General features: G+C 34.7%; 1 long non-coding RNA gene across 1 annotated transcript in view; it reads right to left on the reverse strand.

The window, feature by feature from the left end:
• Positions 1–2,186: 2,186 nt before the first annotated feature.
• Positions 2,187–12,112, reverse strand: part of LOC139090670 (uncharacterized) — a 29,279-nt gene continuing 19,353 nt past the window's right edge. Inside the window, exon 3 of the long non-coding RNA XR_011544446.1 lies at positions 2,187–2,256. This is a non-coding gene — a long non-coding RNA (uncharacterized lncRNA). The remainder of the gene's footprint in view (positions 2,257–12,112) is intronic.

Consider the following 12,112-nt stretch of genomic DNA (forward strand, 5'->3'; position numbering starts at 1 on the left):
CACAGTCTGTCGCGACGCACGAGTGGTTGTCCGAGTGTCATCCGAGTTCATCCGAATTCACTCAAGTTCATCCGAGTATGCCCGAGTTCATCCGAATGCAACCGAGTTCATCCGAATGCAACCGAGTTCATCCGAATGCACCCGAGTGTCTCCCGAGTGTACCCGAGTTCATCCGAATTCACCCGAGTTCATCTCAATGCACACCCGAGTTTATCCGAATGCACCCGAGCTCATTCGAATGCACCCGAGTTCATCTGAGTGTCAACCGAGTGTCATCCGAATGCACCCGAGTTCATCCGAATGTCAACCGAGTTCATCCGAATGCACCCGAGTTCATCCGAATTCACCCGAGTTCATCCGAATGCACCCGAGTTCATCCGAATGCACCCGAGTTCATCCGAATGCACCCGAGTTCATCCGAATGCAACCGAGTTCATCCGAATGCACCAAAGTGCATCCGAGTGTCACCGGAGTTCATCCGAAGGCACCCGAGTTCTTCCAAATGCACCCGAGTTCATCCGAATGCACCCGAGTTCATCCGAATGCACCCGAGTTCATCCGAATGCTTCCGAATTCATCCGAGAGTGCAGCATACATACCTTAATACCCACGCATGTCCACTGTCCTTTAAAATACTGAACTATATTACACAACTTTGTTAATGTTCTATTAAATTATACATAACATGTTCTCCTATACTTTAACAGTAATCAAAACCATTTCTGGAAGATAAAAGATTCTCACGTTTCAGTTTGATTTTTGCTATGGTTGACTAGGTACTCAAATTCCTTTTGTAACATTTTATTTCACAAATTTTCTTGTTTTTTTGTCAGCAATTTTTGACTTTTTCTTCATTTTTTTTTGTCAATCAATTTTATTTGTTTTTCGGTAGATTGACACACTTGACATTGAAATTCACAACCATTTTGATTAATTTGCACATTTTAAGCTATTTTTTTTTCGAGTCTTTTGGCACGTTTCATGTTCTTATATTTCAAATTAATTTACTTTTTAGCGCATTTTTGAAATTTTTTTCAAAAAGGTAGCTTAATAAGACACTTTGTTCGGTCGGTCGGTCGGTCGGTCGGTCGGTCGGTCGGCTGGAACGCGAGATCTCGAAAACTAGACATCGTAGAGAGCTCGGAATGGTTTTAAAAGATCAGTTCCATAAAGTTATTGGCGCCTCGGTCATTTAAAAGTTTCAAATCAAATCATAAATACTATAATTAACAATTTTTCATTTTCATATACAACAACAACAAAAACAACAACACGTTTTTTCATTGTTTTACAGTGTTTTTCAATGTTTGTCGATGTTTTTACAGTGTTTACTGAACAATGTTTGATTTTTTTTGACCGTTATGAGGTTTGAATTATGAAAATCCGTTAAATGATTAAGTTCTTAAATTTGTGGAAGTTTTATATGGATCTTGTGTTTTTGGTCTGGAAGTGACCTGGATCTTACTGGATCTTGTGTTTTTGGTCTGGAAGTGACCTGGATCTTACTGGATTTTGTGTTTTAGGTCTGGAAGTGAACTGAATCTTACTGGATCTTGGTTCTAGGTCTGGAAGTGAACTGGATCTTACTGGATCTTGTGTTTTAGGTCTGGAAGTGACCTGGATCCTACTGGATGTTGTTTTGTGGATCTGGAAGTGACCTGGATCCTACTGGATCTTGTTTTTGTGGGACTAAAAGTTATATGGATCCAACTGAATCTTGTTTTATGGATCTGGAAGTGACCTGGATCCTACTGGATCTTGTTTTGTGGGTCTGGAAGTGACCTGGATCCTACTGGATCTTGTTTTGTGTATCTGGAAGTGACCTGGATCCTACTGGATCTTGTTTTATGGATCTGGAAGTGACCTGGATCATACTGGATCTCGTTTTGTACCTCTGGAAGTGACCTGGATCGTACTGGATCTTGTTTTGTGGGTCTGGAAGTGACCTGGATCATACTGGATCTTGTTTTGTACTTCTGGATGTGACCTGGACCCTACTGGATCTTGTTTTATATATTTGGAAGTGACCTGGATCCTACTGGATCTTGTTTTTGTCGGTCTGGGAGTTATATGGATTCTACTGGATCTTTTTTTATAGACGGGGAACTAACTTAAAAATCAATTACTGATCGCTGGGACAAAAATGCGCTGAAGTAACTCGATAAGAACGAGTACTTTTGTAATAATTTTCACTTTTTTGAGCTAGATTGTCAAAAGCATTTCTCAAGGTTGGATTGAATTCCATTTATATTTGAGCTGAAATGAGAGGAAATAAGAAGAAATTGGTTAAATAATGTTGAAGTTGAATTCATAACCTCAAAATTTAGATTTGATAACCTCAAAATTTAGAATTCATAACCTCAAAACTTGGAAATTTAACCTCAAAATTGAGCAACTACACCTTAAAACTGAGCAACTCAACCTCAAAATTGAGCAACATAACCTCAAAATTGAGCAACTGAACCTAAAAATTTAAAAACATAACCTCAAAATTTAGAAATTTAACCTCAAAATTCAGTAACATAACCTCAAAATTAAGCAACTTAACCTCAATAACTACAACATAACCTTAAAATTCAGCAAAATAACCTTAAAATTCAGCAACTTAACCTCAAAATTGAGCAACTTAACCTCAAAATTGAACCCTATCCAATAAATATTTTCATGTCCAACAACAAAAAAATCAACACGGTTCATTAAAAATCACCACAAAATCTATCGAGTGTTAATAAATAATGTAAACAAAACATCTCTCTGATAATGAGTCTGGGGACGATGATAAAATGCAAATTATTTTTAAGTGCTCGTCATGACTAGAATTATAATTCAGAAATATGATAAGCATTGAGCACTTAATGACGCAAAATTTTTGCTTGATTTGAGCTCAGTCAAGTGATAAAAAAAAATGGCAAAGTAAATATTGAATTTGTATTGCGACTTTTGATAATAAGAGGGGTATTCAGGGGGTTAGGGGTAGCATATGGGAGTTTAACCTCAAATATTGGCAACTTAACCTCAAAATTTGGAAACATCAAATTTCGGCAAAATAACCTCAAAATTTGATAACTTAACCTCAAAATTCAGCTACCTAACCTCAAAATTTGGCAACATAACCTCAAAATTTTGGAATTTAACCTCAAAATTTGATAAAATAACCTCAAAATTAGATTGCATAACCTCAATTTTTTCGAAATAACCTCTATTTGGCATCCTAACCTAAAAATTCATCCTTCTAACCTCAAAATCCTGACTCCCACCATTAACTCAATTATTGCCCATACCCAAAACAAGAAGACATCGGACGAATCTTAGACAAGGAAACGGAAATGAGAATGTTCTTTTTTTAATATATTTGTATAAATATGTCAAAGTAAGGAACAATAAATATTCGGGTATGTGTACCAAAATGTATCAAAAAAAGGACACGTAGTAACGACTAAAGGTAACTTTATATCTACATAAATTCAAATAATTGTTTTGTTTTTCAAATTTATTATAATAAGGATTCATTATTTTCTGAGAAGGGAAAATTTCTGGGAAAAATTCTTAAATGTAATCTGATTTTTTGTTGGAATTAAGAAAGATAAACAATAATCTTCAAAAATGTGAAGCATTTTCTTAAAGTTTGGTAACATAACCTCAAAATTGAGTAACATAACCTCAAAATTCGACATAAAACCTCAAAATTAAGACACAACCTCAAAATTTGAAGTATAACTTCAAAAATTCGACACATAACCTTAAAATTGAGCAACATAACCTCAAAAATTCGACAGATAACCTCAAAATTTGAAGCATAACCTCAAAATTCAACACATAACCTTAAAATTTGACAACATTGCCTCAAAAATTTGTTTCATAATCTCAAAAATTCGACACATAACCTCAAAAATTTGTTGCATAACTTCAACATTTGAAACATAACCTCAAAATTTGGGACATAACCTTAAAATTTGGGACATAACCTTAAAATTCGACAGATAACCTCAAATTTTGGGACAAAACCTCAAAATTTGGGTCATAACCTCAAAATTTCAACACATAACCTCAAAATTTCAACACATAACCTCAAAATATGGCAATTTAAGCTCAAAATTTGGTAACATAACCTCAAAATTTGGTAACATAACCTCAAAATTTTGGAATTTAACCTCAAAATTAGTAACTTAACCTCAAATTAAACGGCATAACCTCAAATTTTTCAAAATAACTTTAAAATTAGCATCCTAACCTTAAAATTCATCATTCTAACCTCAAAATCCTGACTTCCATCCTGAATTCAATTATTGCTATACCCAAAATAAGAAGACATCGGACGAGTCGTAAACAAGGAAACGGAAATGAGAATGTTCTTTTTTAATATATTTGTGTAAATATGTCAAAGTAAGGAACAATAAATATTCTGGTATGTGTACCAAAATGTATCAAAAAAAGGACACGTAGTAACGACTAAAGGTAACTTTATATCTACATAAATTCAAATAATTGTTTTGTTTTTCAAATTTATTATAATAAGGATTCATTATTTTCTGAGAAGGGAAAATTTCTGGGAAAAATTCTTCAATGTAATCTGATTTTTATGTTGGAATTAAGAAAGATAAACAATAATCTTTAAAAATTGTGAAGCATTTTCTTAAAGTTTGGTAACATAACCTCAAATTTGAGGAGCATAACCTCAAAAATTCGACAAATAACCTCAAAATTTCGACACATAACCTCAAAATTTCAACACATAACGTCAAATTTGGAAAATAACCTCAAAATTGTGCAATTTTTAGCAACAAAATTGAAAAAATAACCTCAAAATTATGACACATAACCTTAAAATTTGGAAAATAACCTCAAAATTGAAAAAATAACCTCAAAATCTCCAAAAGCTATCCAAATTTACCTCCAAAAAACCCAATCACAGCATCAAGATCCACCATTCCACCTACCTCACCCCACCCCCACCCTAACTCATTCAATTACATTTAATTACACTCATTATAATTAATCTCATGAAAATATTACAAGTCATAACAATACTTTCACAATTCATCACGCCTCCGGGTCTCGATAAAAATATAAAATAATTTCACGGTTGTTCAATCACTTCCACCCAATTTCATGGGTAGACTTAAAGACACGCACATAAAATGCGTTGTAGTAAAAATTTTTTTTGGTAAATTATTGGCTTTTTATAGAAAATTGTCTGAGTTTTAAGGCAGGGGTGGACAACCTAGTGTGGTAAGGGACATCTTGGGATTAATGCAGGACTGTAGCCGCACACGGCATGCGATTTATGGCATTTTCAGAATTTTTTAACGGCACAAAGGTTGGGCAACACTGCTTCATAGAGATTAAGACAGGGATGGACAACCTATGTGCCGCGGTATGACCTTTGTGGTTAGTCAGGACTGAAATCACACACGACGTGCGATTCTTGGCATTATTCTAGTGTACCGCAGCACAAAGGTTGAACAACACTGCTGTAAAGTGTTTAAGACAGTAGTGGACAACCTATGTGCCGTGACACACTAGAGTAATGCCAATTTCTCAGGAATCATGAGCCGCAAAGGTGTGCCTTGTCACACAGGCTGTCCACCTCTGCTTTAAGAGCGTTTAAAACAGTGGTGGGCAACCTTTGTGTCGTGATGCGACTTTGGTGGTTAGTCAGGAACATAACATGCGGTTCATGTCATAAGTCCAGTATGCCGCGGCACTTAGGTTGCCTAGTACTGCTGTAAAGCATTTGAGACAGTGGTGCACAACCTATAAGCCGCGGCACACTAATGGATATGTCATGAACCGCATGACGTATGCAGTTACAATCGATGCTTACCACCAAGATGTCCCACGTCACACAGGTTGTCCACCACTGACTCCAGCAGATTAATTGACATGTCATGTCTAACACATCCTCTCAATCGAGTCATACATTTACGTACTTTTTTACATCCAAAAATAGATTCAAGTATAAATCTTAATTAAATTATCAGGATGTGGGATCTTATTGTCGAGAATTAATGCTTGTGAGAGGAAGTGGAAGTGGAAGAAGACTTTTTTTTTGGATGTGAAGGATGTGAATTAAGGCAAGTGTTTATGACAGAGTAATGTGAACGGGTGGAAGTCTTTTCATTATTAATTGATATTCATGGCATGAATTTCATGTGTTTTTGGATATTTTGGAGCTATTTTGTATGATTTGGCTTTGGATTTGGCTTTGGATTGCTCTTTTTGGTGCGTGAATGTTGATTAACTTGACTAATTTAAGTTGACTAGGATTTAGGTTTCAAGTTGACTAAGTCATTATTGTCAAGTTGACTAAATTGACACTTTCAAGTTGTCTAAGTTGTCACTGTCAAGTTGACGATCAAGTTGACGATCAAGTTTGTAATCAAGTTGATGATTAAGTTGACGATCAAATTGACGATCAAGTTGACGATAAAGTTGACGATAAAGTAAAAGATCAAGCTGACAGTCAAGTTAGTGATCAAGTTGAAAATCAAGTTTGTAATCAAGTTGGCGATCAAGTTGACAGTCAAATTTTTAATCCAGTTGACGATCAAGTTGAGAATCAAATTGTTGATCAAGTTGACAATCAAGTTGACAAGCAATTTCACGATCAAGTTGACAAGCAATTTCACGATCAAGTTGACGATCAAGTTGACAATAAAGTTGAATTGATTGTCAAGTTGATCGTCAATTTGATTGTTAGTTTCATCACTAACTGGATCGTCAACTAAATTGGCAGCTTGATCGTCAACTTGATCATCAACTTGATCGTCAACTTGATCGTCAACTTGACAGTGACAACTTAGTCAACTTGAAAGTTGTGTTGTAATGCTTTAACCACTAATGAATTAAAGCTTAATGTTCTGAATTTTTATCATCAATTATCCACTCAATCAACACCAAAACAAGCAGCTCCCAAAAGACACAAAAAATTAACATACAAGTAAAAATTCAGCACCAAAAAAATCCTTTCCACAAGCCCATCACCTATAATTAGAATTGATTGCTATTTACATCCTCGAGAGAATCTTATCGGATATAAAAACAAGCACACAAAAAAATTTGTGCCTTAATGGATCTTTTATGACATTGAAAGTATTAAGTTCCGTCAGACAAGACTTGCGTATCCATTCGTAAGTAATTATTTATTGTGCTGCCTTGAATGCTTCCTGTTGTTGCTCAGAACTTGACTCATTTTGGAATCAAAAACATGAAAAAAAAGTTTATTTTTAACCCTTTTTTTTATAGCTCAAAGTTGAGGATTTATATGCCAAATTCCTCTTTTGTTTTTAACAACATTTTACCTTTTTGAGACTTTATTTTATTTTATGTAAACATGTTGCTGGGTGTTTTGGCTTTTAAGGTTATTTTTGGAAGGAACAAGAAGGAGATAAAGAGATTTTAAGATTTTAAGATTTTAAGTCTATTGGAGATAATAATTCAGCATCTTAACCTTAAACTCTCCAATTTCAAAAACATTAATAATAAGCAAACTTGACTGTCAACTTGATAGTCAACTTGATTGTCAACTTGATTGTCAACTTGATCGTCAACTTGATTGTCAACTTGATAGTCAACTTGATCCATAATTTGATTCTCAACTTGATTTTAAACTTGATTTTCAACTTGATCGTCAACTTGATGATCAACTTGATTGTCATCTTGATCACAAACTTGACTGTCAACTTTATCGTCAACTTGATTACAAACTTGACTGTCAACATGATCGTCAACTTGTCAGTGACAACTTAGTCAACTTGAATGTTTGGATTTACTTGTAAAGTTGTAAAAGTTGTAAAGTCACCTGAACCTCAATAATTTCACATTTAAGTCATTTCTATCTTCCAAATGACCCCAAAAAAATTGCTAAAAAAGCTTCAACATCTAAGGATGGTAAATGTCTTAATAATTCCTATATATCACATAAGGACACCTGCTGCTTCCCACCATCTCATCGACTATATTTGCATACATCCTACAATACCTTAAAGCACATTTTCATCTCAGTTCTAAAGCGATTTCAGTTAAAATCACTTAAGAATTCACTTTAATTCCTTCTATGAAGGCATGGATACATGAAAAAGGAAAAGGCATCAACCCACGTGACCAGAATGTAATGGTTAGAATGTTTACATTGACATTGGAGTTTGGTTCCATTGGTGTGGGTTATTCGGAAGTGAATTTATGGACGACATAATTGGAATTTGTTGATTTTGGATTCAATTTCTGATGCTTGCGGGATGACTAATTCTGAGTAGTATATCGTGTGGGTTAGGAAAGTGCTATGTTGCTGTATTGACAGTATGATGTGACAGTTGTCCTGATGGCACCGCAACGAGATGGCTGATTATAATCCTTTTACTCGGAATCTGACTCTATTGCGACTTCCGTCACTTAATTGACCCCAATTCCATTTCCTGACATGCACAGCCTTCAAACTTCTGAATTGATTCTGCTTAATTCAATCAAAATGTTGTCTTCCTCATCACTCAACTCAAGGTCATTTTGCCCACACATATTAAGGCTTCCATTATACTATAAATGAAGACAAAAGGTATCATCGCATCAAAAATTTATGAATTTTTACTTCAAGTAACTGGAGGTAGGTAGGTGTGCTAATGAAAATTACAGTCAATAAATCAACCTTTTTTTTATGAGGTTTAATCCATAAATAAGTGAAATGGTGAGGAAGTGGAATGGAAATGAGGAATTGAAAACAAGACTGTTGGCTATGTGCTGTGTGGTGGGATAATTACTGTTGGATAGATTTGGCAGGACTACATGCTGGGGTAGACTCAATTGGACTTGGACTTTGAAATCCGACTTCCTTGGCACCTTGTCAGAAGGGTATCAGGTCCAAAATCAGACTAGGGATGGTATGGTTCATGGACGTATACAGGAGGGTAGATGGGGGTCAGGTGACTGTCTGTGTGACTGTCTCAAAAACGACCGTTAATTTTTTCAAAAAAAAAAATGCAGTAAAAATTCAAATTTTTTTTTGCCGTTAAAATTCAAATATTTTTTTGCCGTTAAAATTCAAAAAAAAATTTTTGTCGTAAAAATTCAAATTTATTTGACCGTTAAAATTCAAATTTTTTTTGGCGTTAAAATTCAAATTTTTTTTTTGCCGTTAAAATTCAAATTTTTTTTTTGTCGTAAAAATTCAAATTTATTTGACCGTTAAAATTCAAATTTTTTTTGGCGTTAAAATTCAAATTTTTTTTACCGTTACTCTAACTTTTCTTCGTAACGTAAATTTTTATTTTAAATTAAGTTAAGTTCGAAATTTTCGACAATCTAATATCGAAAAACTCGAATTTTAGACGACCACACTCTGGTTTTTTTATTTAAACATCCAAAATTTCCAAAAAGAGGCAGAGGGTGAGTACACCTCTGGTATAGCTTACAACCGACCATTTCCGACCCCATTACGCACCAATAAGTAAACAAGACACAAATTCAACATATTCACAATACAAAATCAGCTTCATTTCAATTCCATCGCGAGTCTCATTATTCATAAAAAATTCCATAATTTATGCCTGATTTACATAACCGAACATTTCACATATGTAAGCATATCAAATCCCCTCAAAAGTATGTTTGCTGTGTCTTGTTTCTTTTCTTGCTTCTACTTCCTCATTCCTAGTCTTTAAATATTTTATGAATAATGTCGAGACTCAAATGAATTTAAAAAAAGATTTAGATTATTAATGCTGTATGGAAAATGAAGCAAATTAAGGAAATTTAATAAAAATTTGTGTCATTATAGTGAATAAAGTGAGGTTCAGGCGCCTTCACACTTGAGTTTCTTGATTCAGGTGCCTTCACACTTGAGTTTTGAGGTTCAGGTGCCTTCACATTTGAGTTTTGAGGTTCAGGTGCCTTCACACTTGAATTTTGAGGTTCAGGTGCCTTCACATTTGAGTTTTGAGGTTCAGGTGCCTTCACACTTGAATTTTGAGGTTCAGGTGCCTTCACATTTGAGTTTTGAGGTTCAGGTGCCTTCACATTTGAGTTTTTGAAGGTTTTTTAAATTCAGGCGCCCTCACATGGTTCAGGCACCTTCACATTCTCATAAAATTAATGTCAAAAGCATTAAATGCTCATCAAAGAAGCTCCATGTTTATATTAAAACTTTTTTTCCATCCATCTGTTCCACAAAAAAAAAAAACTCAATGAAATTTATTGCGAAATCCTTGATGAAACTTTTCTGTTATTTTTTTGTGTGTGAAGATGAAGTCAATTGAGGGAAATTTTTTGAGATGTTATTGTGAGCTGGCAAGTGTCTGTGAGTGGATTGAAGAAGTGTCGATGGTGTCTGTGTCATTTTATTGAACAATTTTGGATAAATTAGTCTATAAGTGACACCTGAGATATTAATATAGGGTTAATCATGTGCTGTTAAGTGTCTTTGAGATGTCAGAGTTGACTGAACTCCTTTTTTGACTCCAAATTCAATGGAATCACACTTCAACTGAGTCCAACATCATTGGAGTTCAGATTCTTAAAGAGCCTTTTAAGACCATTTGGAGTACAATGGAGTCCTGCCAACTCTGTGCGAAGTAATCAACAATATGAGTAGGTCACCTTTAACTTACGAGGTATGTATCCAAGGAAGTGGAGATAAGTTAAAGCCTGTCTTCCCTAGTTAAGCCAAATTCGTGAATTTGAACAAAATTCAAAAAATTTGACACGATTTTCAACATAAAATCCGAAAAAAAACTCCTTAAGAACCTAAAAAATTGACATTTTTTTGTATTCTCTGAGTAGAACAAGTCAATAGGTCTGAAATCTGTTACTAAGTTACCATGACTCTGCCATGTTACCGGATTTGATCCGAATTCTGCAACAAATCAAAGTCAAGATGGTCAATTGCTAGATTTTTAATAATTTGTTTCATTTTATTGTGCTTTAAAGCGTTAAGGTTGGGAAAGAGGAACCTCGACATCAATAGAGACAGTATAGCACTTGGTATTGGGAATTAGCAGAGGATAGGCAGCAATAGAGGCAGTTTTAGACGATTTTTGTGAAAGGACATGAGTCACAGTTGATCTGTGCGACCAGTGAAGTAAGTAGACCCTCAATCGTGGATAGAAAGCTACTTAAAAAGCTATTTTTAGCATTAAGCAACTTCCAACCTCTCCGAAAAGTCAGTAAAAATTGTCATAAAAAATTCATTAAAAATATCAAATAAAATTCCTAAAAATAGAATCAAATCCCAAACAACATCCTACATTACTTACTTAACTTCTAATATAAATAACATAAAAATTTGGGATAAAAGGTTGGATGGAATTTTTTTGTGCTGCTGCTGCTGCTGTGACAGCATTAATATTTAATTAAATTTTGTATCAAAAGAGTTTTATTTTTGTAAATATTTTAAGCTTCAGTGGAGTTCTGTTGATCAAAAAAGTTTATCAATTTACGGATAACTGGGGTAACTTATTAAGACTTTATAGATCGTGGGTGATTACACGAGCGGATATAGAACTCATGGGAGTGGAGCTGTTAATAGATATAAAGTAATAATAAATTTAGTATTGGTAATTAGGAAGTGGTAGGAAGAGTGTTGGTCACCGACACAACGGGAAATCCTCGGGAATAACCCAGGGAATCACAGCGAGATTCTGCGGGATATTTGTAGGATTTTCCCGTGGTGTCGGTGACTTACAATTAAGTAAGAAGTCTTAAAATGTCAATTTCGAGGAATTTTTGAGACTGTGCCCGAAACTGGAACCGCAAACGAGACTCTAATGTCAAAATTCAGATGGAAGTTTCTTGGGTTAAATCAGTGGTGGACAACCTTGTATATTTCGGGGCACATCTTGTTGACAAACACGGTTCATGGCTTTTTCAGCACAACGCACAGATTGCTCACAACTGGGTGTAATTGATAATCTACTCATCCTCTTAATACACCCTTGAACTCATATTTCAGTCCATCTTGACTTCCCAAAAATTCAAACTCTACATTACAATCTTGAGTCCATTTGACTTCATTTCTCCAACTCCTGTCTACATTCCAATCCCAAAATTACCAAAAAAAAGACTCAAAAAGTGACCCAAAATAGCTAAACTTATCCATCAATTTGATCCAATTATCGAATTATCT

Source organism: Chironomus tepperi, unplaced genomic scaffold (genome assembly GCF_022539635.2).
Source record: "Chironomus tepperi strain 1889 unplaced genomic scaffold, CSIRO-AGI_Ctep_v1 contig_7, whole genome shotgun sequence".
In the NCBI taxonomy this organism is placed as follows: Eukaryota; Metazoa; Arthropoda; class Insecta; order Diptera; family Chironomidae; genus Chironomus; species Chironomus tepperi.